Source organism: Chroicocephalus ridibundus, chromosome 3, assembly GCF_963924245.1.
Source record: "Chroicocephalus ridibundus chromosome 3, bChrRid1.1, whole genome shotgun sequence".
In the NCBI taxonomy this organism is placed as follows: domain Eukaryota; kingdom Metazoa; phylum Chordata; class Aves; order Charadriiformes; family Laridae; genus Chroicocephalus; species Chroicocephalus ridibundus.
The window spans coordinates 14,764,928-14,791,508 of NC_086286.1; the positions used below are offsets into that span (position 1 = coordinate 14,764,928).

At 41.6% G+C, this 26,581-nt stretch overlaps 2 long non-coding RNA genes across 2 annotated transcripts; both read left to right on the top strand.

The window, feature by feature from the left end:
• Positions 1 to 416: 416 nt before the first annotated feature.
• Positions 417 to 5,923, top strand: LOC134513784 (uncharacterized). The gene is made up of 3 exons (XR_010070507.1): positions 417 to 972; positions 5,551 to 5,740; positions 5,822 to 5,923. It is a non-coding gene; the product is annotated as an uncharacterized LOC134513784 (long non-coding RNA).
• A 1,156-nt stretch (positions 5,924 to 7,079) lies between these two features.
• LOC134513785 (uncharacterized) lies at positions 7,080 to 25,344 on the top strand. The gene is made up of 7 exons (XR_010070508.1): positions 7,080 to 7,130; positions 7,841 to 7,916; positions 8,024 to 8,109; positions 9,238 to 9,386; positions 16,907 to 17,046; positions 21,101 to 21,238; positions 24,595 to 25,344. It is a non-coding gene; the product is annotated as an uncharacterized LOC134513785 (long non-coding RNA).
• The last annotated feature ends 1,237 nt before the right edge of the window (positions 25,345 to 26,581 follow it).

A 26,581-nucleotide genomic window follows, 5' to 3' on the forward strand; every position in this document is an offset into this window, starting at 1 on the left:
GCACCAGGAAGTGAGTAATCCTCGAAGCAGAGGGAAACTTCCCTCCTCTAAGATTCGGAAGAGTCTTTTGGTTCTTATGCAAGGTTCTGCAGAATGCAACCGGCGTTGACTGGCTCCATAAATCTTCCTTGTTCCAGTGGTCTCAGCCTTTAGAAAGCCTGTTCCAGGCTGTGAGAAGAGACACATGCAGAATAATTAGAGCAGAGAACTCCACAGCCAGGACATATTTTACAAAGATGAGGTTTCGGTCGTCAGCGCTGAGCAAGAGCTATGGTTTGAACCATAGCATGCCTGCAGTGGACCTAGGAGCCTCTCTTAGCCAGCCATTACCCTCTGGATCATCATTTTTTACTTACTCGCTCCATGAAGTGGATGGCTGAGGGAGAGGTGGGAGGGAAATGAAGAATGTTATTTCTTTGGAGCAAGTAATGTCTTTTCTCTTTCCCTATTTACCATATTCTTTCAGATATGCTGTCTAAGTACTAAATGATTGCACTCGAGGCTCTGACAGTTTTTAGCTGTGCTCTTTTGTCCAGAGAGGATAACAACATAAAGAGAACCTGCTTACTCCTGTGCATCCATAACCAAAAAACGTGAGCACATGCAGGAGCATCTTTCCCAATGTGTGCGTGTATAGTTCAAGCCACAGCCGAAGTAACAAAGCCCCAACTTAAAAATCTTGTATGATCTGCCTCCTCACTGAGAAGGAAAGAAATAATGAAGAATCCAGGTTTTAAGTTGCTGTCAGGGCTGGATATGCAGTGATTTCTTTCTCAACCTTGGACTAGGAATATGCATGAGCAAGTAATGAGACATTTAGGAACTCAAATTAGTCTCTTCTCTTAGCAACTTCCTTCTTCCCACACCTCAAGAGATTCTAACTAGTCCTTCCCTCTTTATAATCCACCTCCAGCATTTGAGCAACACAGAAGCCTCCAAAATGCAAGTGCTTTCAACAGGAATCCATCTAACGTAAGTGTCTGGCCACATGTGGGGAGAACTGGGTGGCAAAACCAAGCTTCCGCCCCTCTATCTCAGACACCAGGGCCAGGAAGCAGCTACTACCAAGAAGCTGTGTGCATTGTACCCCAGCTCCAGCCTCTTGGCCGTATCACCTTCTGTGTAACCGATAGCTGTAGTGTAATTGTAATGCACAATTCAATCCTATTTTTTTTTCTAGTTTTGTCTCTGTCCGTTCGTGGCTTGCACGCAGCTCATTAGAGGATGTCTGTGCTGTGGGAGACCCATCTGAAACTTACTGCAAGTGTGCCCACGCCTTCATTCTCAGTCCTACCAAGCAGACCCTCTCTCCTGGGCTCCCTCTTTTTCCTCACTTCCATTTATCCGCCACTCATTTGCTTCCAGCTATCCTGCTCATTCCTGTTTTCCATCTCTTTCCCAGTTTGTCTCGACGGCCACTTAACAACTTGTTGCACCCCTCCTCCACTCTCCTGGTTTCTCTCTCTTCCCAGTTGTCAGTCATAAGGCTTCACTTCCCAAACCGTTCCCTGTGTCCCCAGTATCAGCCCCTGCCCATCTATTTTATTACTGCTGACACTGGGATTTCCCTGTTGTCCTCCACTGCCCCAGTCCAGCAAAAATCTAAGCAGAAGAGCACAAGACAAAATCTCCCCTGCCAAATGAGTGCATGCAGGCTAAGTTGCAGTAGCCCATTTCCGGGACTTGAGGTGCTAAACTGTAAGTATAGTTATTATACTTACAGTTTATATTATTAATCTTATATATATATTTTTATATATGTATAAAAAATATAATAAAAATATTATAATAATAATTTTCCTAAGAATAAGTGTGTTCATAGTATGGTAAGGGAAAACGTACAAAAGCTCTTAAGATGGTTGATGTGGTACAGATTTTTGCAACAACGCAATGAGTACATCTTTAACATGATAACTGCCACCTGCCATATTTCAGATGCCCGCATCAAAGCATGACATGGAAAACTGGAATTTTTTCAATTCATCATTTGCAATTTCTTCTAATCTGGGCAAAACTCTGTGGGTGCATGGTGTGTCATGTTTATATTCTGTATTCTACAGAGCCAATGAACTTGACGCAGACAATGGCGTAGAACACGGAAGTTTGGCAAAGCCATTAGCAGCTGAAAACGTGTTTAAAATGGAATGTGTCGGGCAAGCTTAGTACCAAGCAGAATTAAGTCAGGCCTGTAGTAAATAGTTTGTTAATAGACAGGGTGGCTGGAAACAGCATTCAAGAAGGTGTATGACTGAGTTATGCAGAGTCAGCAAACTTTTTGCTCACTGAAAATTGCTACCTTGTGCAGTTCTGTGTGTCTGGAAGGTTACCAAATATGGGAGGACTATGTTCTGCTGTTTTAATTACAGGTGCCTTGAAGGTGGATTTTCTTCTTATAGAAAACATTGCAGATTTCCCTTTTCCCCCCAGTTTCTGGAAACTTTGTGATTTTTTAGCTGCCAACAAGAGGGAAGTCAGTACCAAAATATTTTTTGGTTACAGCTATATTTGGGTTAAAAAAAAAGTTGCCACAGTGTCTTGTTATCTCCTTTTCCATGAAGGTAAGGAGAAGAAGTTGCATCATAGGAATCTGCATGCATCAGGGGAAAAAAAAAAAACAACTCTAGTTTTTTGACTAACCGCTGGGGAGATAAAGAAGCAAGTGACTCCTGTGAGGAAACTGGAGAAATTAGGGTTTTCTCCCCTTCTCCTTTTGCTACACCTTTGCAAAGCCATTGGACATGTGTGCTGTCCTTCATGACTGTCTTCCTCTGGAGATGGGTACGCATGTTATGCATAAATCTGTTGACAAGTTTGTGTGTTTCACGTCAAGTTCTGCAACACAGAGGAGAGGTCAGTCTTTCTAATACTAGTTTATATTTTTGGTAGAAAAGTTCATAAAACCCAAATGTATTTTTTGTCTTGCCTCTTGTCTGCCAGACAGAAAGCCTGACTGGTTCCCTGGAGCTGTCTGGCCAGTCCCTCATGGCCTTGTTGGGTCTAGGTCTTGGGGGCATCCCACACTGGACACGAGGCCTGGGGACACTGTGAGCTCTCAGCTCTCACCTGGCCCCTCCTTCAGGCTTTATTCAGTTTCCCAAAACAATTTTCTCTCTGGGCTGCCCAGCTCCTACTGCTGACTGAGACAGAAGACTTAAGGTGCCAGCAGAGAGGGATCCTGAGCCAGGGACAGTCCTGAACAGCCAGGGCATTGGGACAGACCTTCTGTTGCCAAAGCATTTTCCCTTCAAGCAAGCATGCTGGAAGCATTTGCATTTCTCAGGTTTTGTATTAGACAAGGCCAAAGGAGAACAAAACAACTTTAAAAGCAGAGATATTACTTCTGAGAACAGATCTCCTTCTTTGTTGCCTTTTATTTTGCTTTTTACTCCACTTCTTGCAAGGTGAATCGTTTTTGCCCATTTTGTAATGAAGTTGGTTGAACAGAGCGCACCTCAGAAAGCCACTGTGACCTGGCACAGGCTATCCAAGCCCTTCGCAGAAGCTACCTCTTTTTCACCTGTGAGAGCTTATCTTTGCAAGAGGCTGTGGCTGAAACAACGAGCCCTGCTTGCCGTGTTCACAACCTTCGTATCCTCCGTGTTCATTACCTTCTGTATCTTTGAACTCCAGTAATTATCCCTCTGCCAAACCTACCCTTTTCTATCAGTCACAGGTGTCAGAAAGTCACCTTTCGGGAAGGGTTTGTGAAGCAACCACATGTATAGCCTGTGTGCGGTCTTCCACCTCTTATCATCACTGCTTATACATGAGGAAATACTGTATACTGTATCTACCATTCTTGATTATAGTATCTTGCCCTTCAGGTGGAGATAACAAGAAGATATCCAGAAAATCCGCAATTACCATGCAGGTGTATCTCACATATTGTGTTACAGGAAGATAAAACTTAAATGTATCTGAAAAAAAAATCGAGTTTCTGTATTGAGGAAAACTGGTGGTGATGGGGGGAACAGGGTTGGTTTTAGTTTGAATTGAATGGAAACTGAATTATACTGTGCTGAAAGTCCACCTCCAGCCGGAAGCATGGCCTCAGTATACCCAGTGTGCATTCACAGTTTTCCCTGAGTTCAAAGAGGAAAAACTTGCTTTCGCAGCAAAATTATCATTTAACATTAAAAAAAATAGAAACATTATGAGTTTTAAGTTAATATCATGCTTGTTATCTTTACTTTTTCTGCATTTATGGGATTGGTGATGCTTTGTGTGACTTCTCTTACTTGCTGCCCAATTTCCCCACCCTCCATTAGACCCATTATGGCAATGTTCATACCTAACAGGATAAATGTACTCACAGCTTTTGTTTCAAACGTACATTTGCCGATTAATTATTTTTCTGGCAGCATTATGTCAGGTTAAATATGTATATTTCTAAATTTACTTCACCAAAATAGAATGCAATTAACGGTGCAAAAAATGACTTTGAACAATTATAATTGTATAAAAATACTAAAGTACAGTTTTGAACTGTCGGCAAAATCCGTAGGAGATGTAAAGGTGTGTTGCTTTGGAGGACTTCTGAAATATTAGACCAAATTCAATACCTGCACTGGTATGCAACAACGATCTGGTGGCCTAAAAGCAATGAGCCTGCTCTGCTCTGAAAACTTGTGCAACAGGAAATTTGTAAATCCCTTTCTTTTGTCATATTGTTTTATTGTCTAAATGATGCTTGAATGTAGCATATACTTAGTGCATTTTTTTTTTTTTAAAAGTAGACAAGCTCCTGAATTGAAGTCCTTCCTAATTTGTCACATGCCCGAGCAATCAAAATGAATGCAGTGACCCAACTCGTTTTGTGGCAGTGACGTCCCAACTTGAGCTGTTGGGCGAAGTCTGAAAGCATCAGTTGATACTCCTCACCCCCAAGACCCATTAAAACAGTGCCCCTCAAACCTTTACCATGTCGTGAAGTTTTTATACAACTTAAGTCAGACATGTTCGCCTCACCTAGTCTGGGCAGCTTAGTCCTTCAGCCTCCATTTCAGAAGCGACGATGACCTGCTCAGTTATCCAAGTTCATATTCAATTAGTGGTTAAGAATTCCTAATTTAAATACCTCTAGGGAAAACATAAGCTCTTTACAAGAGATACTTAGACAAGTTAAGCGTGATTCATATTAACAGCAATTTGTAAAAGCTTGGTTTCACTGAAGATTACATCTGTTGTTAAGAAGTGTTAACTTGAATAGGCAGAGACTGCGGTGATTACGCGTATTATCTACACCCTGGGGGAGCTGCTCTGTATTATAATTGGAGGCAAGTTCTTGCTGTACTACTGAATTTGGATGAAAAACTTCCAAAAAATGTGGCAGTGTTTAGATGGAGTGGCAGAGTTGCGACAGTTGCCAAATCGTGTTGGAAGTGGTTTGTATAAAATGCAACGGGACCATTTGTCCACCCTCTTATAGCGGGAGGGTTTATGAGCAATTCAAATAAAAATTGCAAACATACCCTAAATTAAACTTGGTAGCTTCTAGGATTTTCTACGGTGAGGCAAGACAGGGCTTTTTCAAAACGTCTTTTTTTGCAGCTATGTTTGAAAAAGCACATCTTTCAAAACCTGGGAATTGATGTTGATGTAGACCTTTAGGATCTGAGCCAAAGCCAGCTGTCTGTGTAGGTGCCAGGAAGGCAATCCTGCTGCCACAATGCTTCACCTGCCTCAGCGTTCATCTTCCTCCTGGAAAGAGATACTGCGGCAGTTGCAGCTGAGTGGACAGGTAAACATTGGGAAACTGCTGATCCGTAACAGATTGGTCTGTGGCAGGCTTTAAGTTTGTAAATTTGTGCATCTTTTCCAGGTACAGGTCCTAGCTCCACATCTGTAGTGCAGGGAGCCACACTACCGAAGCAGTAGTAACAGGAAAAAGAAATGACCGGAGACGACTCAGGCTCGGTAAGCCTGGTATGGTGAGAAAATGCTTCTTTTTGTCATTGATCTCTTCTATTTTGGGAGAGGGGGGAGGAGTAAAAAAAAAAAAAAAAAAAAGTAGAATTAAGCAAAACTTGAGCCTGAAAAACAGTTATTTCAATCAAAATGTTTTCCATCGTACCCTTGTTTTCACTAGGGATGACATGACTCTGACTGGATCTCCTGCAGCCCAGGGAGCTGCCACAGACTCCCCTGTGCCGTGGGATATAGTGTTCGACTGGGAAGCTCACTGCAGGGGTGTAGGTGGAAAAGGAATATGAGCTATCTGAAATACAACTTTTATGAGGTGTTGCAATAACTTCAATTTTAAAAATCCTTTTTGGTTTTGACTTAATCTTTTTCCATCTCCACACTTTTATATTTTCCAGTTTAAAAAAAGAAAAGGCTCTCTTCCATGGAATGCAAACACTTCTAAGAGAAAGGGTGAGTTTGAAAGTTAATTTTCTTGTGAAGTTTCACAAGAAACTTTTTAAGCATTCACAGTGTTAAAATTTCAAAATTATTTTTTTCTTTTCTTCCCTCTCAAAAAACCTGATTTACCATTTGTTAATAAATAAAAAGGATCAGTGTGGGCAACAAAGTAGTAATAAAATGAAACTAGTTAAAAAGAAAGAAAACTACTTTCCTATTTTTCAATTATTTCCCTTGTCATGTTTATGTTATTCTGTGCTATCTTTTTATCAATGTGGGCCTGTGCTATGAAATTAAATCAATAACCACTGTGCCTACATTGAACTCTGAGGGGTAGAAAAACCTCACCTCACACTATTATTATTTTTCATTTCATTTCTTATTTATTTTGCCTTGTCTTTGTGTTGCAATCTGTGCCTCTTCTGAGTGAGCACCATTGGATATACCACACTATCACATAGTTTATGTGATGCTTTACAGCTACTTTGCACTCAGATGATACTGTTGGAAAAGTTGAAACAATTCAAGTGATTGGAAATTTTCAACTTTTTTAACGGAAAACAACTAACTTTGTAACATGACTTGCTGCAAGGAAAAAAGGTGTGGTTGCAGTGAGGTTTAAGAAAAACACATCAGATTTTACTTACTTGTGTCCTATCTTATTTTCCAGCACGTGGAAAATTGTTCAAATTTGAAAATAAAAAAAAAAAATAATATTGAGACAGAGGACGTTCACACAGCCAGGGGCATCACAAGCGAGGTCTGAGGTGAGCAAGCTCTTGTGTGAACATTGTCAACGTAGCGGTTTTGCCCGCAGATTGATGACATGCAGCTGGAATTTGCCAAGGGGTTTCCTGTGCCCTGGGTTTGAAGTGCCCATTTCAGTGCCCAGTCTCAGCAGGCGTGAATGCCCAGCAGATTGGATGTGTCCTGACTACAGTATGTCTTGCACATGCCAACTGCCTTGCTCTGCAGTCACATTGTCCTCTTTTGCTACCATGAGGTTTTTGTCTCTCAAAAACTTGAGGCTTGCTTTGACAAAAATTCAGTTGGACAGGAACACATGTTAAATAAAACCAAAGTATGAAAAACCTCATAAAACACCGTGTCTGCTGTATATCATGTTCCAAAACATTAAAGACTCCACAGGAGCGGGAGTTCACAGCACACACGGTGGTGTGCTGGGTTTTGTTTTTTCATGATCTTTTGTTATTTTTTCTGTTGGAAGTTACTCTGAGTAAAATGAATTATTAAGCAACCTTGAGTAACTGCTGTTCATTCGCTGAACTTATAGAGTATTTTGATCATTGTATTTACTCACATTGTTTATTAACATAGTAAATAAGATAATAATAATAAAAATAGTTATGACTATGAGTTTACACTGTGCAGAAGCTGACTTTTTTCTTTTTTCCTCCTCCACTTTTTGCTTGCATTCCTGACCTGAACTTTATTCCCATGATGTTTTGTTTAAAAGCACTGAAGAATTAGCTGGATGGAAGGGATGGTGCTGTTCCTTTACCCAGCTGCCCCAGCCTAGGATCATGTTGCAGGTGGGACACTGTGCAGACTTCAACGTGCTAGTGCATGTTGCATGGGCCTCCTCGTCTGCTCGCGTGATGACGCTTATCTCTGAATTCTGTCCTTGTTCCACGTGTAGGCACCTGCATATCAGGGCATTTTCATATTGATGTTGTGCTCCCTCTGTGCTAACTGGTGCATGGTGGGTATGGAAGGAGTAAGCAGGTAAGGCTCTTCTCTTGCCTTTAGTGAAGTGAGCTCCTGTTCTGTCTATCTGAAACTATACCTTTTGGGGGGTTTATTTATTGCTAATTGGAAAGAACAATAACAAGATATTAACTACAGCAATGCCTGTCTGTCTCCCTGAATCTAGTTGTTCCCAGACCAGTGTTCGTGCCCTGGAGGTCAGGCATATGATATCATCTTAACCAGGGTGTTAGAAATGTACTTTCCCCAACTTTGTGTTACCCTTTCAGCATACACTGAAACATAAAATAGAATAAAACGTGCAAACATTTAACTCAGGTAGCTGGGTTGAGGCTGCGTTTGCAGTTATGCTGATACATCCATGGCACCCTGAAGTGCAGTGAGAAACAGCAGGGAAGGATAGGGGACAAAAATGTCAGTGGCAGCAGAAAAAAGACACGTCTGCAGCCTTCCTCTGTAAATCATCTCAACTTCAATTTGAGTTTTTAGTTTGACTTATGAGCCTCACAATGGAATAAAAGTTAAGTTTTTTTTAAAATCTCCAAGGACAGAGATCCCCTGGCTTCTCAGGGCAGTGCTCTGGGGGTGGACCACCTGCACAGTGAAGAATTTTTTTTTTGCATCCACTTATAATTGCCCTTACTGAGATGCAGTCATTGCTTCTCATCCTTCAGTGATAGATACTGAGAAGTCTGGCTCTGTCTTATCTTCAACTCCCTTAAGGCAGCTGAAGACAGCAATTAGGGTCCCTTCAGCCTTTGCTTCTTCAGGCTCAAAAACGCAGCTCCTCCTACGTCACGTTCACATTTAATAAATATGCTCTCAGATCTGGAAAACGATTTTCCTGTAATGTCTCATGTTGAATAATTGGTAAGCGTTTAAAATGCTTTTCTTACTGGATTTGATCACTTCCTTAAGTCCTTTTCTTTCTGAGGCTGAAGAATGGCTTCACCCAGTTAAGCCTATCCTTGTGTCTCTCTGTCTAAGCAAACCTGAAATGTAACCAGCAGAAGAAATGAAAAAGCCCTTTTTCTGTGATTACTTATGTCCTCCTGCTGAGTCTAAGCTCAAAGAGGCTGAGGTTAATGGGCAGAAGTCACAGGCTCCAAGAGCTTCCTTTTTCTCCCCTTTTCCATCTTTTGACAGGCTTTCAAAGAAGACCATTGCTGCCAGCCCCGCTCCCTGCAGCCCTGCCCAGGAGGACTGCCGCCTGGCCGTGAAGAGCTAGGAGCTTTGCTAATGCATCTGCTGCTTCTTGAGGAGCCTGACCTCAGGCCTTGGAGGATGCTCTCCTGGTGAGTCAATGGACAGATTTTAGCTATCCTGCCCTTCTCCTGTTCAGGGTGCACGTTGGCCATAGACATATCAAGCACTGCTCGCAGCTTTCCTTTCCTCCTTGCCGTAATGACAAGATAGGGTTTTACTTTCTCCGTTAGATAAAGGTACTTGAGATCTCTTTGAGGTTGATACCTGTATTTATTATCTTTCATAACTGGCAGCCTTATGTAGGGACTCAGCTCAAGTAACTCACCTGATCTTACAGTCTAAGTAAAGATGAGTATTTTATTTTCCATGTTGTTATCGCTGTTCAGTGTGATATTCATGGCCACCGTGAGTTGTGAACATGGCTGAACTTCATGGGTGTGCTTTCTGTCATTTCTTCAGGCTAAGTGACAATAAAAAAGGCAGTGTAGACAGTGAGAACTGAAAGAGAAGCTGCTGTACAAGACAGTAATTAGTAGTTAGTCTGGCAACCTTTAGCAACAATTGAATCTTTATGGCCCAGTGATCTCTTTTAGTGACTCAGTGCAAACACAAAAACTAGGTCACAGACTTGATACTGCTGTGTGGGCTTCAGGGGCAGAAAACAGTCAGAAGTTGAGAGAGGCAGCAGACCGAGACAGGGCTGGGAGAGCTCAGCTTGGAGAGGAAGCAGCGGCAGCATACCTCCAGAGACGAGGCTCACTAGAAGCGGGTCTGAAAATTGTTGTCATACAACTTGCTTCTGTATTTTTCTCTCAGACAACACGATTTTGCGTACACTTTTTATAAATAAATGTGGTTGTACCAAAGGAATGCTGAACTTCATTAATTTGTTAATAGAATACTCTGGCAATGCATGTAATACTTGCTGTATTTTCCAGACTGAGCCAAACACATCTGTCTTTCTGCAATAATCTTTCAACGCAACTTCCCTGTGAATTGAGCCAAAACTTTACCACAAGTCTCATTACAACCATATAAGAGCCTGGACAACAGAGCTAATTACTTGGCTGCTTTATATGGAGAAGCTGTCAACAGTGGGGCCATGAAGGGCTGAATGCTGCCACGTGGGGCTCCAGCTGGTCCCCAGGATGGATAAGCACTCCTAGCGAGAAAACCTGTGACCTGGTGCTTCATAACCATGCAGCCTGTTGATCGAAGCGGTCAAGTAGGGAGATTTCCAGGGCTCCATTTCTGCTCATAATGCAGTTGTGAGGTGAATCGGGGCTTGAAGTCTGCCCGTAGTGTGTATTGTGAATGTACTCAGGTTTTGTGCTCTGTTGAGCAAAAAATTCCCAGTTTTAGGCATGAAATCGCATCTTTTCCTATTGGTTTTTTTCCAATACAAATGTATTTATCGCCACTTTTGTCCACTTCTGAAACCTGTCACTTCATTTGGTTATTGTCTTTGATCTGGAGTGTGCACAGTGCCTCTTCTGTGCTTTTCCTGTTTCTTTCTTTCAAGAGGTATTGTGGCTTCAATTGTGTTCACATCAAAGTCTTAGAAGTGTTTCCTCGGTGGGAATTACAGGTCAACAGGACAGCAGTAGCTGGTCTAAGTGTATTATTATTTATTATTTATATCTTGTATAGTGCCAGGAGTATAGAAGATACTCTGAGTCTGGTCTGTAGTGCAGTGAAATCAATAGGAAATGATTCTTAATTAATTGGGCTTCTGTTCCTAAAGTAATTTAGCACTTCCACTGAGAATTAAGTCATCAGCTTCTCTTACTAAGTAAACATCACAATAAATAATATAAACCGCTGCTTTCAGAATGTTTTGTTTTCCTGCAACTCAAAAGAAGCTTTTGTTTAAAGTTTAAAACTTTTATGGAGCTATGCCTCTGGGCATTTTAGACATAAGATGAATAAAAAATGATCTAGGGTTTTATTTAGAAAACCATTCCTGTGCATAGATGGGGTTGTCATTTTGAAATGAAATTTTCATACAAACTTTCAGCCCAAGGGACAAAGTGGGATCTTCAGATTTAAGAATTAATAAGTATTCTGCCACTCAATGGATCCCTGAGCAGTATGTCCACACCAAAATCTATCTTTGTCTACCATCCCTGCGCACTTTGAGTTTTTTGTATTTACTGGGAGTTAGCGCAATGTGTCTTTACATGGTACTATCTGCAGTATGCAATTAATCCAACAAAACTAGGCAACTTCACAGACCGCTAAAAGCTACTAATTAATTCTAACCTCAAACATCCATGAAGACACACTCCATCTGATCGTGATGAAGCTTACATCTAGGATTGTTATTTGTCACAGGAAAAACAACTTCCAACTTGTCAGGTCTCTCCAATAACATGGTTCTTTCCTAAGCTGTCAGTACTGCGCTCTCTCTTCAGGCTGCCGGGTAGAAGAGAACGAGCTGGCTCGCGTACAAGAAAACCGGCCCCAGCTTCATACTTGCATCCCAGCCTTTGAAAGCCGGCGTGGTTGTGTAAGGGTCTGTGCTCATACACTACCTGAGAAGGAATTTCACTTCACCTACCGCCTTCCTCCCCTTCCTCCCGGTCCTGGTTTTTCATCTGTGACAACTTGCTTAGATGGGGTGGGATGCCGGAGGCGGGGGAAGAGGCCCGGAGCGAAATCCCAGTGCTAACTTTGCACATCGGCTGCCACCCCATGAGCACCATCTAGCTGACTCCTGACACAACAGCATGGGAGGCTGAGCGGGTGCAGCCACTGAAATTCAATGAAACAAGCTTGCCGTGCTCCAGCTCGGTGATGTAAGCTAGAAAAATACTGTGAAGCGCCTGGGAGCCTGATACCCATATAAACTGCTTGCCACAAATGCACGTTTGGTTGTCTCAGGGTGCAACGACGTGGCGAAAGTATCTTCTGCTACAGGCTGTCTGCACGAAGCAAGTTTCACAGTCTGAGGATCAGGGGTTTTCACCGTTTGTACTGTATAAACAGCAAGAGTATTGCATCCCATTTGTTTTCAGATGATCAATTCTCTGTAAAGACAGCACTGTGCTTAGGGAGAAGCACTGAACTGGAGCCTGAAAACCTCCTTTTGCCTGAATACGTTGTGTGATTCCATCTGAGAAACGGGATTGAGAATTTATTTATATCATTTTTCTTCAAAAGCATTCTGTAAAGATGACTTAATTACTTCTTGCATAATAGTTTGAAAATGAAAAATTCTGTCATGTTCAGAATTAGAAAGGGTTTTTACTCCTTTTTGAAGGAGAACTATAGTTCCCTGGGTTGAGTTTTTTTAGGTTTCATGCTTTTTTTTTTTTTTTTTGTTCTTACGGATTTTACATTTCCAATCCTGATGTATAAAGTCTTGCTGAAGAATTTCCTTGGAATGGTGACAGCCTACCATTATAGAAGCACTGCTTGTTGTTAGTTTAGCATTGCACTGATACATAGGGGGGATGATTTGCATAGTAGAAATGGAGAGACCAGGGATCCACTGTACTGAGCGCAACTGTGAACTACGAAATCGTGTCTTCCATATGTCTTCCAGTTTAAGTAGGCATCTGTTCATTCTTTTCTTTATACCCGTAGTTCATGGGTTCATCTTTTCTCAGGCAAAGGCAAAATACTGTCTTTCCTTACACGTGTCCCACTTGGCTATATTCAGTGCAGAGTGGTGTTGTAAGGAAAGATGCTGGGTGGGAATTGGGGGAACATTGCGAGGCGGTGTGAAAGGATTGTATTTGTTATTTAAAACATGAAGAGCAGCTTCCAGTCCGACTGCTATTCAGAAAAATTCAGATCCCATTATGCATCTCCCTGTGAAAGCTCATATTCCAAATGAACAAAAAATATTGGGCAGTGTAGCAGACAGTCATAGGGATGTTTGGTGCATAAAATTAAAGAGTTACTTATATGATCTCCATTGATGGGCTCTGTGGACAGTGCAGCTTGAAAATGTTTTTGGTTGTTAAACCCAGGAGGTGCTGGAACCACCTGGAGAAGTACACAGTATCAGCTCACACATCCCTCAGGTGCACAAATGTCAGTCTCCAAAGCTAGTTGGGAGCCGAGTGTAAGGAGACAGTGATTGACTACACCACCAGCAGTTAAATTCAGGTCTGTGGTTTTTTTAGGCTGTCTCAATGTTTTCGAAGGAAGGATGATAAAATACCTGAGAAAAATTGATAGCTTTTCAAATGATAAGACCAACTTTCACCTCACAGGGAAGCATGATTGCATCTTCTAGAGCGCAGTGGAAGGTGCTTTGTGCGTGATGTTGGCTGTCTCTACAAGCTGCGCTTTGGGTGCCACTGTTTAGGTCACTGATCTGTGCACAGTGCTGATGGTGAATTTACGGCTTGTCTACTGCCTGCAGTCTCCCTAAACTGTTACTGTATTCTCTGCCCTATCAAAATCAATTTGGCTAGTAGTGCTTCATTTGGGGTTTGCTCTAGTTCGTGTAGTAGTGGCTCTCTACCTGCTGATTTGAAATGATTTTGGCAATTGTCTCCTTGCACTGGCTGGTATCATTGAAGCAGTAAGAGTTGGGTGCGAGTCAGTAGGCTCATCCACTATGCTAGAGTCCAGCAGACCCTTTATACTGCTGTTGTTTAATTTCATCCAGGCAGAGATTCTTCAGAGATAAGTAGCATGAGGGTTGGCAGCACCAGCAAATACATATAATTCATATTATCTTCACTATCCCAAGAACATGTTAGCAAAGCTTCCTTCTTGACAACTGGCTAGCTCCTGCCATTAGTAAGAACATAGTTCTACAGCCTGCAGGAGAACTGCTACAAGGGTTGCCAAGGCAGGCTAGAAATGAAATATGTATTATTTTTTTAAAGATAATAAATGGTAATTTATAGATATATTCATTGTGGAATTGATGTCTTGTTTCTTTGAGAAAAATGAATTGTTTCCTCCTTCACCACGTTTTCTGAATGCCTAGTTTAAAAATTATTTCCTTCATCTCCAGCCACCCCTTAAGGTTTCTTTTAAACAGCATTGGTTTAAGCATAAAAATTGTGTGGAAGCCTGCAGGTGATCCTCATATCAGAAGACTGATGTGATTTTTATTTTCTGGAATGCACTCCCCAAACACCTCACCTGCAGTGTTGAATTTTTCCATGCAGGGGAAAGAAGCGGTGGTCCTTAATAAATTGTTCTGCTTTCAGTGACTTGAAACAAACCACGAGAAGCCGTGTACACTCAGGTACTGGCGCACCTAAAGATGTAAATGAATGCCTACGTGCTTAAGAGACAACAGCTGCTCTGACTTAATTTTTGTGTGTGTTGATCTGGGAGTTAGCATAGACATCTTTCAGCGATCTCCCTATCCTTGCATGATGTTACAGCTCCTAAGAAGTGCTCAGGTTCCACTAAAGGGTGGTGCAGGAGAACCGCGTTTCTCTCCCTGTCTACATCTCACACTCTCGGTCTGGCCTTTGGCCAACCTCATGATTTCTCCTGACTCTGTGTTTGATTAGTGGTTTAGCGGTAATGCTGTCTCGCTTCTTCCCTCAGCTGTTGTGAGGAGAAATTTATTGATGTTTGTAAGGTAGTCAAATACGACGACTGGGGCATCCATATTCTTTGTTCCTAGGGGAGCAGTCAGTTAAATGCACATGGGGCACAAAGACTTCATAAAATTTGAGACCTCTGTGAATTTATTCCTTTTAATTGTATTCCATATTGTATTTTTGAGTACCTTCTTGTAAAATGGTGCATAATCTTTAATGAATACAAGACTATAAGGTCTCCTTCGGATTTAAATTCTAAGTATTTGCATAAATCTGGCTCCATAAAATTATTTTATTGGCAAATCAAAATGCACACACAGATGTACCTTTCAGAGCTTAATTTTGTAAACAAGGCAACATATTCGGCTCTCAGTGAAGCTGGCATAACTCTACGGTACCATCAATAGATTTACTTGAGATTTATATTTGGGTAACCGAGAGCAGCATTTGGCCTAAAGACTCCGGAGTGAGAAGCATATAATTAGTCATCTGCCCAGCAAGTGCAGTCTACTCAGAAAATTTACAACTAGAGTAAAAATTTTGCACCAATCAATTTTTAGTCTGCTTTAACATCCACATTTTTCATCCCTATCTCATTCTTTTGGTAGTTAAATAAGATATTTTTTTTCTCCTGGCTTGCACATCAGGGAGCTGAGAGTCCTGCTTTTTTCCAGATACAAAGTCTCAGCGCTATTTTTACATGGATAAAGCACCATCAATTTAGTTTAGTTAAGAGATTATGTACAGACAGAGCGACCATCTAATCAGGGTCTCAAGGGCTCTGAAATATTAAGCTTGGTTTTCTGTAGCAAGTTATTCCGGTTATCTACTTCTCTGATGAAAACATGTCCAGCAAAAGGAATACCTTATAAATGGCTTCACTGCTTTAAGATCACTCCAAAAATGCCCAGCTGGTGTATTGTGACTGTCAGTAAACTGCGAGTATATACACATATCCTACCTTACTCTAACCTTAATATATGATGAGTAGTTATTTTCCTTTGTGCATTGCAGAGAGATTTCTGTTCAAGCAGCAGCATGCAGTCACATGTCACAGTCTGGAGCTCGGTTGCCTACCACTCTTTAATCATTTGGTAGCTCTGGCTGTCCAACGTTACCAGACCTTCAATTTTTCTTCCAGCAGCGTATGCTGGGACTTATATTTTTAATTTCTTTTAGTCACTAAAACAAATATACTGTCGGGGCCCAAAATGTTAAATTAATCTATAATATATAATAAATATATTAATTTAAAAATGTTTATTTAAGTTAAATTTGTAATAATAATATATATAATTAATTTTATATATATATATATAGGCTAAAGGTAAAATCATAAAATAAAACCACCTTGAAAACTCCGAGATTAAATCCTTTGAGCATTCTTAAAAATATATATTGTCTACTATAGGCTAATGAAAACATACTTCAAAAGCCTGCTAAGAATCCTAGGCAGAATAAATATAATGGCCTCATCTTCTGAAATATAATGTTGATACAGAACTATTATAAGTACGGTGCATTAGCACATCCAGAACTAATGGTGACCTTTGCTTTAAGCAGCACTTGCTGAATTTGAAATAGCATTTTGCTCTGGAAACAGATTGTGTTTTGCCAAGGAGGAAGCGCATTCAGGCAGAAGAAGGCAGGAGCCAACCTTTGCCATGCCAGGGCAGGTTGTAGAAAAGGCAACAGATCCTGAGGGAATCCAGGGTCATACCTGGAACAGTTGTTCCGTCATGATTTTTTTAGTATTTTTCATCAATCAGGCATTATAAAAGACATTTTAAAAAACCCAAACAATAAAACAACAAACAAACAAACAGGATGGAAGGAGAAAAGTGCTATGCATGGTCAGGCACTCCCTGAATTTAGAGTTGCTATCTTTGACACATTTTGGATTCAATGTTCTTCACAATCCTGTATGAGATCGGGTGGAGGGATTTGAACCCGCGTCGCAGAGTTAGCCTCAAGCATTTCCCATCCTGAGCACTGAGGGTACACGCTGGAGAATGTTGGTACTAAAAACAATTTCTCTATGGATTTTTTTTTTCTTTTTTTTTTTTAACTTTGCTATGACACCACAGTTCAGGCACCTCCAGGAAAATGCAGCACAGTGAGAGTTTTGGGGTCTGCTGGGATCTCACAGCAAGTCAGAGATTGCTGCCGGGACAAAGAGAAATTGTCGAGGATGAACACTTTGGCACATGAACTGCGTTGTCTCAAAGTAAGCTTCTCTTACCAATCCTTCCAGCCGTCCTGATCTGCGGGCTCCTCGCTTGTCTTAGTCACAGAGCTCTTACCTGCCGCCAAAACTGAACGGCAGACACTGTCTTATTTATGCAGGGGCTGACTCCTTCCCTGCGTCAATTAACCTGTGGCATCAGCAGAGGTCCATGGCAGGGGCTGACTCCTTCCCTGCGTTAATTAACCTGTGGCATCGGCAGAGGTCCGTGGCAGGGGCTGACTGCTGTGCTGGGGGCTGGCTGAAGCCTGAAAGGGCCACACAGGTTGTGACCCGAGAGCAGAGCAGTACATGCTGTGCTGGGATTAGGCTAAATTTCTTGAGGGATAATATACTTTGGTCACCATTAGTGTCCTGCACACCTTTGGTTTAAAAAAAAAAAAAAAAAGCGGGGGGCAGGGAGAGGCAGAGAAAAAGGAACATTTTACTGCTACATTTAAGCTCTGGTATGATGGCTCACCTTTCAATCTCTTCTGTGATAATAACCTCAGAAAGAGAGAAAAACACTGTAAAAATGAATTGGACAGTGTGTGTATTACCTGTTACACAAAGGGCTATTATTTCTCACTGCATGTGTACTTACCATTAGAAAAGTTTTAAGGATAATACAAAACCTGAGATGACAGCTGCCAAAGGCATTTTAAGATTAACTAGCATAATTGCACTTCCAGATGGAGGGAAGTTCAGAAACAACTTGATATTTTCTGACCTTAGGGTGGTGAAGGCGATGTGTTCAGTCTCTGGAAGAAGCATTTACTTCTTCGTTCAGTAACTGTACCTTTATTCCTTCCCCGCTTGCCAGTTTATTGCCGCAGCAGTGGCATTGGCACAGCGTCTGGAGGGAGCTGTTTGTCTGTTTTGCGAAGATAAGGTCGCATTGTGGAGGATGCCGAGGAAGGGCAGGGGAATTGCGACAAGGCAATGGGGCAGCAGGCAGCAGGTACAAATGAAGTGAGATGAGGACAAGCACCTGCTTCTCAAATGAATCCCCCTGTTTGCAAACTGATTAAAAGCTGAGCTCTTTTCTTTATTGAGGTGAGGAACAGGGCAAAGTGGGACCCCACTAAAGGCGATAAGGAGAACTGCCTTTTTGGATAGCTAAGAGTTTAGATATGATTATTCTTTTGGGACAAGTTTTTTTTGGTCACTGTGGCAAGGTGAAGGCTGGTTCTCAAAAAACCCTTCTGTATTGCCTGTTTTTTCTTTCAGATAAAAAGCTCCTCTTCGTTTCCAAAGAAAGCCCGTCTGCCTCCTTGACGTATAGTTACACTTCGTGCTTACAAGTGGCCTGCTTTTAAGGACACAGTACACCAAACTCTTTGACCAGTTCCGTGTCATCAACCCCGAAATTAAATTCTTTCATTGCCACTTAGCATCAGATATTAAGTCATTTTACAAAAGAAGTGGTTACTCTCTGTTGTTCCATGATCATGTCAATGTACACGAGAGAAGCGCAGAGGTGAAGCAGCTCCGGTACCTCGATGTCCTTCCTGCATGTATTTCACCTGGCCTTTTCCCTCCCACAGAGCATGATACTAGCTTCTGTCTTGCAGTTGTTCACCAGCATCATGCATCAGGTACCGTGGGCCAACAGATACAGGCACAAGGAGCGGTGTGAGCTCAGGGCTACTCGTACAGCAGGAAGGGTCAGGCTGTGCCACCACTCCCCCAAGGGCCGTGCTTCCCTCAGGATGAGTTGCCAGTGCAGAGCATGTGCTCGCCTAGGAGATGCTGCAGTCCCTCCTTTCAGGTCAGGGCTGCAGCAATCCCTGGCTGTTGCATTTAAAGGTAAACCCGTATTTACCTCCCAGTTATGGTGTACATAACTCCTGCTGAGACCAATATTTCTTCCGCAGTTACAGGTTTAGAAAGAAGTATGATTTGTGGAAATCCTGTTGCATTTTTTAAAAGTTATAATTGGCATATATCAGTGCCCCAGTTCTCTTCAAATATAATTAGTTAGGATTTAAAGGGTTCTGCACTCATTAGGCCTGGACCTCTGGCAGTCAGAGAAATACTGTAGAGAATATACATTCATGTACGTGGCTCCTAAATGGTATACATTTGTCATCAGGAAGAGTACTGTGGAAGCTGCTCTGCTGACAAGACTTCCTGGTCTGTTCTCTGTATCTCACGGTCAAAAGGGAGTGTGTCTTTGGATGTTTTCAGATAACTAGGGAGCAGAAACAGAAAGATCTAATTAGACTACAATAATTAATGATCAAAAATAGAAGATTCCTTAGTATAGCATTGGAAAATTATAAATTTAAAGAATGAAGGCAACCCCTCTATCCCTCCATTTTTTGAGTATTGGTTTTGTTTTGTTTTTAAAGTATTATGACTGATTATATAGCATTAAGCAATGCTCAAAGCAAAAGGCTTTGACAAAACGCAGGAACTCTTTGAGACTTTGAGCTTCCTGCAGTTGTTGCAGGATATTAGGCTGTAGAAGCATAATGGCAGCCTTTTGAAGGGGTACAAATTTATAAATATTACATTTTTGAATAATATCCTGGTTAAAATTTTAAAGTTTATTGATCATTATTTTAGACTTTGTACGAACATCAATACAATGCGATCACGTTTTGTTCTAATACTTAGGCACCTTGAATATTAAAACACGTAACAGAAACAAACGTTATGAAGGTATAATTTTGAGCTGATACTAACCTCTTCTACTAAGGCAAATCCATTTTGTTCTAAGTTGCATGGTCTTTTTGTGACCTTGCAATTGCAAGGCTTTTGATGAAAGAGGCACGGGCACCCTTGGATTGAAACTTAAACTACAAAATTTTTGGGTGAGTTAGATTCCAGCATCACCTCTGGCTGCTGTAAAGCGTACCACTCCTAAAGACTGTCATTCTGTAAGAAATTTAACAGTATTAGGTGATCTGGTCATCTGAAGGATAGTGCGTAAAGCACTAGCAACAATGGAAATTGTCAATTTAAGAAAAACCTTTGCACTGATCTTGTGCTATATTCCAATTTTGATTTTATGATGCAGATGCGTATCTTTATAGTTATGCTGTGGAGATATTTAATCACAAGCTACAATGTTATTTTCAAAGATTAAAGAGGTTTCTAAATCCTTTACAAAGCACCTTTGAAAAAAGGCATCAATGAATGTTATGAATAGCAATGTGAATCTATAACGCATTTCTAAAAATTACAATACCATTACAGTATTGGTATCTTTTAACAAAGCATCGGAGAAATCTGAAGGCTATTTTAACGTAATTTTATTCTTCAATTAAAATATTCATGATTACCTCTCATTATTTCAACTCCCTGATCATTATGAAAAATGCAAATTATTTCAATTCACTTATTCGAATTTCACATAGAAAGGAAAAAGTATTAAATCCTACTGAGTACCAAGTGACCACAGACAATTTTCATAGGCGTGTAGCCCCAGCCAGGATTCTAAATTTGGCTTCAGCATTTTAATTAAAATGTGCAGACTTTCCTCCACAACAAACTGACAGGGGCCAGAATCCTAGTGTATGGCTCATCATGAAAATGAGAATTGTTATGATGGTGATCCACGTTTTATAGGGCGTGTATTTATTCCATTATTATGCAACCCTCACAAATCTACACCTCATCTTTATGAAGTTTTATGTACTATATCATGTAGGTGAAAAAAAGGAAAACCTTAGATTTCATTCCCTAGGTGTTCTCCTTGCTTTTAGAGAAATGCTAGTAAACGACACTCAAGTATCTCATTAGTAAGTAGGACTGTTAGAGGTTTTTTTTGGACTGCTGATACTCACAGGGCTTGCACACTGCAAATAGCTTCTGCTTTCTGCAGTTGTGACCATTGCTCAGTCACTTATTTTCAATTTTCATTCTTTCCAGCTCTCTTCTACCCAACCCTTTCCTCTACTGCTAAGATTATTCTTTTCCTCTGCCTTTCGAAGAGTTCTCCTTACTAGCACAGTCCTGGCCTTTCTACCTTCCAGACAGACACTCCTGACTCCACGGATCTGCTTCTTCCGGCTTGTTTCTCTTCCTGTGCTTTCTTTTTCTTCTGCAGGAGAAGCAGAATCGTTCCCTGCCTACCCACGGTGCAGCCCTTGGACACCACCAGGAGCTGAGCCTGTGCTGAGCGCTTACTCATGTCCTCAACAGAGCAGTTTGATGAGGTCTTCTGAGGAGGAGAAAGCTTTCAGAGGTGTATCTGCAGGTTTTCTCTCCTACCACTATCTCTCACCACTTATAGTATCTGGACATCTTTAAGTGTTTGCTATACTTGTTTTGTTGGATTTTTTTTTCTTTTTTTTTACTTCTTTGTACAGTCTATTATTTATTTACTGAAAAATTAAGGGGGAAAAACAGTAACAGACTTCAGGTAACATGCTCATCAGTAGGACAAGATTCACAATCTGTTCTCTAATGACCTGCAGTCAGTAAGAGTTTCACATTACAGCCCAGCATGACAGCATGGCGTATCACCATATGACTGGCAGTGTCTGCTTTGGGCACCACTGGGCAACATGAATGAATCAGAGGAGCACACCATATACCCTGCAAACTGTTGTGCAAAAATTCAGGGTTTACAGTTTCCTCTCCTGAGAAGAGATGGTTTACTGGCTGAAGCTGTGCTAAATTATGGAAGGGAAAATCAAGTGCTATAATTGTGGGTGTTTATCACAGTTACAGTTTTTTTCTATTCATAGAAATTTGATCTGAACAGGGTAAATCTGTGCCCGCAATACAAATGAGATCATCTGCAAACAAAGTAAGTGGAAGAGACACTTTTTATGGCTTTGTTTTATAACTCTTCTGTTTGAGGAACTAATCTATAGTTTATGTTTTCTCTCATATACATTTGTGTTAAAGTAAACACAGTGTATAATAGCTCTTCAATTAAAACAGGTTTTGTTTGAGTAGGAAATTAAGATAGCAAAATTTGATTGACCCCTAGTCGTGGTAGTAGATTTGTAGAACAGATAGTAAAACCGCTAAAGGACGGTGTAACTCCAATTAATGTCTGTGATGGAATTCTGTCAATGATAGCATGAGGAGTTGCTGCAGTTTGTTCAATGTTTTGTCACACTAGAACAACAAAACTTCTTCCCAGCAAGTCCCAACACCTTTACACCACCCGAACAGCATCCCTTTCAAAGAGCTGGACCTTTCCATCAGTATGTTCCCCAGGGAGGGAAGCTCTTAAGTGGCAGAGAGCTGATGCTCAGCCAGCTGTGTACTGATCCATGAAGGAATAAGCGTATATCAAAACCACGAATATTTGGGAAAGAACTATGCTAGAGCGTGATGTTCATAAGCTATATGTCACTGAAAGATGAGGCAAGGGTCAGTCAGATGTTTCTGGGAATGGGGAATCTTTAACAAGAGCAATTGAATATTATTAGAGCCCTTGCTCTCTTCCTCAGGTCCTTGGTAGGCAATGGCAACTGGAAAAAGCTGGTGGAAGGCATGTAGAGTCATTTCCTCACCTCTCCAAGCCCCTTACTCTCTCCCATCTTTTCCCCTACCTAGAATGTAAAGTAACATCATTTATAAAGCAATATAATTTATAAAGTAACCCTTACTCTTTCCCCTCTTTTCCCCTACCTAGAATGAAAAGTGACATCATTTATAACCATTTATGCAATCTAGGTCTTCATGGATTGGGAAAACAGATGAGTAGAAACTTGCTAAGCCTTCAAGTGGAAATGCAGCATGTACTCAGTTTCTTAACAAAGCCAGTTTCATCAGTTTAGGGTAAAATGAAAGCAAGCAAGAGACCCTTTCAAAACTTTCGCTGTGCGGTAGCCTGAAACCCAAAAGTTGTTGCTGGACTGCCTACGGTTTATTTGTCTGGTCCCTGAACTGGAGCTTGCTAGCCACAATTAACCTACACTAAGGAGGGATAGGTGTTTCACCATGATGCCCAAAACAGTGAGGATGCTGGGAATCAGCAAGAAACTGGGATGGCATCACAAGTCCCATCAGTGCCTGCGGCACGGCTCAATCAAAGCCCTGTGTCCGGTCAAGGCCCTTGAATCCCCCTCACAGAGAATCAGCACTTACAAAAACTCTTTGAAACAGCCCAGCAGCACAATTCTCTTTTTAAGAAGATGACTACTCAGAAGAGCAGGAGGTGATGATAGCTGGGCCACAGAGGAGAAAGCAATAAAAGTTTCATGGGACCAGAGACAGATGAAAACAGAGCATGACTGATCACTAGGCAGCATTGTGAATGGGAGATGGCAGCCCTTGATTTTCTGAACCTTGCTCTCTACCCTGGTTTTGTATGTATGTTGGTAAAGAAATTAGGCTCCATTATCATTTGGGTATGTCACTATTTTGCTGCAGCCTGTAAAACTGACTACACTGTATGTGAAGACAGGTTTATCTGCTGGATTTCACTTGTCTCTGAGATTTCCAAACGAGGCGGTTGCCTGGTTCCTCTCAGTCCATCACAAAAAATTATGCAGCAGTTTATGCCTTAGGTTTAGGAGAGCAGTCATGGGAAGAGTGCACGTGTGCCTCCTCTCTGCCCTTTCCCACCCAAGGAGCTGCTGTCTGGTCTGCTTGGGCTGATTCTCGTTGGCATGACTTTAACCTAAGATGACCTCTGCTGTCTATGGGAAACTCCAGTGTGGTGCGTGGTTGGTTTGTTTTCACAGACGGCAAACATCTAAAGTGTTTCATTCTATAATTTTGAAATATCTTGTGTCCTTGGTTGTGGGTTAGTCAGTCATATTTTCTTTTTCTCACTTCTGTATTATCTGACACAATGCCTTGTTTAAGAATGTTATAGGAGGAACTGATTAGCAGAAACTGCATTGTAAAATGAGGAAGACTTGCTGCTTAGTCTAGTAGAATGTGAGTTTAAAACACTTTTTAAGTATAAAGAAAAATGCCTTTCATACACATAAGGAAATTTTAACTTATTCAGTTTTCTTTGCTGCAGAACATCCCTCACTGATTGACCCATGCTGCTATGCTTTTGTTATAAATTATAGCCAGAGTGGGAACATCGAACTGTGATATACAGCTCTATTCAAATCACACTCTCTTTTCTACCTCTGAGGAGCTTGCTTGTTATGGAGACTTGCGAGTTATAAATAGGACAACATATAACAAGCTTCATTGCAAAGATATGCCAGAAAATATTTTCTCTGGGGGGAGAGAATCTTTTAAAAGAGCCTTTCAATTTTCCTGCTTCAGTACATACTTCCGTTATTCCCTGTCCTGAATATCCAAAGACTTAACCAGGGTGGTAGGACTCGACTCTTCAGAACTTACTGCTTCTTTCCCCTGCTTTGCCACAGACTTTAATTCAGCATTCCAGTTTGTTCACCTGCAGAATAAGGAATTTCTATTAACCTAGATTATAATTTGAGGACCTGTGCAGAGCCAGCATGAGATAGCATTATGACACAGGGTAATGGCTGTCTCTGTCAGTGTAAAACATCTCTGAAGGTGTTTGAAGCTTCATCATGTCAGAAGTACAGGAGAAAACTAGTTGTGACTTGGAGTTAGATTCCTTAACCTATTTTCTCTTTCTTCTTTCTCCAGACATCCCGTGTGAGGATTATGGAAAGCAAAAGCTTCCCCCTGTTTTGCAGTCCTCGTTTTTCCTGCTGCGACTGGTACTGCGATCGGAGCCGCAGAGAGACAGCAGGGAAGGGAAAGATGGTCTTAGTGTCCCTGTGAGGATGAAGGCTGGTTAGGGCTCAGCGATGGAGTATGCGTGCAGTAGTTAATCTGAGATAGTTTAACAGTTACGGTGAACTCGGACACAAACCAGCTCCCCTGCGTATGTAGCCCACCCTAAGGTATGTGGCAATCGTACTGCACAAGAACATCGCGATTAGCTCTCTGGACTGCTTTAATTGTTGATGGATAGTGAGAGGGGCACCGGAGACCTGCATTCTGGCCCTGATGTTGCCAATGCCTGGATGAGCGACCCTGAACTTGTCACTTCATCTCTCTGGGGCAGTTTCCCCCTCACTCTGTGGTCTTTTTATCACTGTGAATCTTCTTGACAGGAAGGACAGCCTCCGGCTGTGTATTGGCACCATGTCAGTCTTAACTCCTGTCTTCCCTGTGGTCTCCCAGTGCTGCTATAATCTCATAATTCCTCATATTTGTAGCAATAGTTCTACTGTTGAATGCAAATCTGTATCATTATATTACCACTAATAGATCATTCACACCACTGTTTTTCCAAGTTCCTGATAATTTTTGTGTGAAGCGGTAAATAGGAGCGGGGAAGTACTGAAAGTACTCTAGATTGTCTGAAGATGTGAAGTAAGTAAACATAAATCATGGAACAAATAAAATCTTAATTTTTAATGCTTTTCCTTTTCCTGCTTTTGTGATGGATTTTATTCCTTCCCCTTAAAGTTCTAGCGGCGGTTGGCTGTTACACGCAGCCTCCATTAGGAGAACATACTTTGTTGCTATAGCAATTCTTTCTCACTCTGATATTTTATTGCACTTACATGCTGCTGGGAAAAAAAAAAAAAAAAGCGAAAGCAAAGCCCAACAAAAAAAAAGCATCACTGACCTCCTCACAAATGGTCAGCCTCCCTGATCTCTTATTTCTGAGCAACTTTTAACTATATCTCACAGCAATCTATATTCTGGTAAACACTTTGCACTAGGCACTATCTAGAAAGGTTTATCATTGCTCTATTAAGTGGCACACTGCACACAGCAGGACATGCTGCAGCACAGTGTCTGACATAGCAGATATAGATTACTGTTAAGATAAATTCATCCTTTTTGATCTGAACATTTCACCAGCTCCAATTTGAAGTCTTGATATCACCCTGTCAACCAAAGGGGATGTTTTTAAGCAAGGGAAGAGTTATCAAAGGTTTCCTCAAAGTTCCTTTTAGAATGGTTTTCTACAAGAGCAAAGATATATATTTATTGGGGGTGAATGCAGTGCTCATCAAAAGTGCTAGACTAAAATCCCTGTAGACATAAGGCCTCTGTTCAGCATCAGATACTGAACCGAAGCTTCAGGTTTTTTCTACTTTGTCAAAACCAGATGCCTAAACCTTCAACTAATTAGGCAAGAAAAGGTCATTAATTCTGTCTTCTGCTGACTGCAGGCAGCTGTGCTCTCCCACTCAGGACGCCAGCAGCATCTTCCTGGGAGTAACCGTTTGTACGAGGCCAGGGCCTCCTGCGCTCCCCTGGCCGTGTCACCCAGTCTGGGAACCAGCGAGAGGGCAGCTCCGCGGGAGGGAAACAGAGAGAAGCTACATACAGCTCTCCCACCTCCCCGGCTCATGAAGGTAGCATCATTCTCATGGGGAAGGCGCTGCCTAGAAATAGTTGCTTCCATCATGTTGTGGGGCACATTACCAGCACACCCCCTCTCCCAAGGGAAGGGGTGAACACAAGGTGAGCAGCAGTGGGAGAGGTCCTTCCCCTGTCCTTATCTTCCCAGGTGGGCAAAGCTGGTGGGGTGAGAGGGAGCAGGAGAGCTGACATGGAGAGCACTGTCCTCAGCCTTGCCAGGTCGTGGGGACTCCTGCCTCCAGATAGC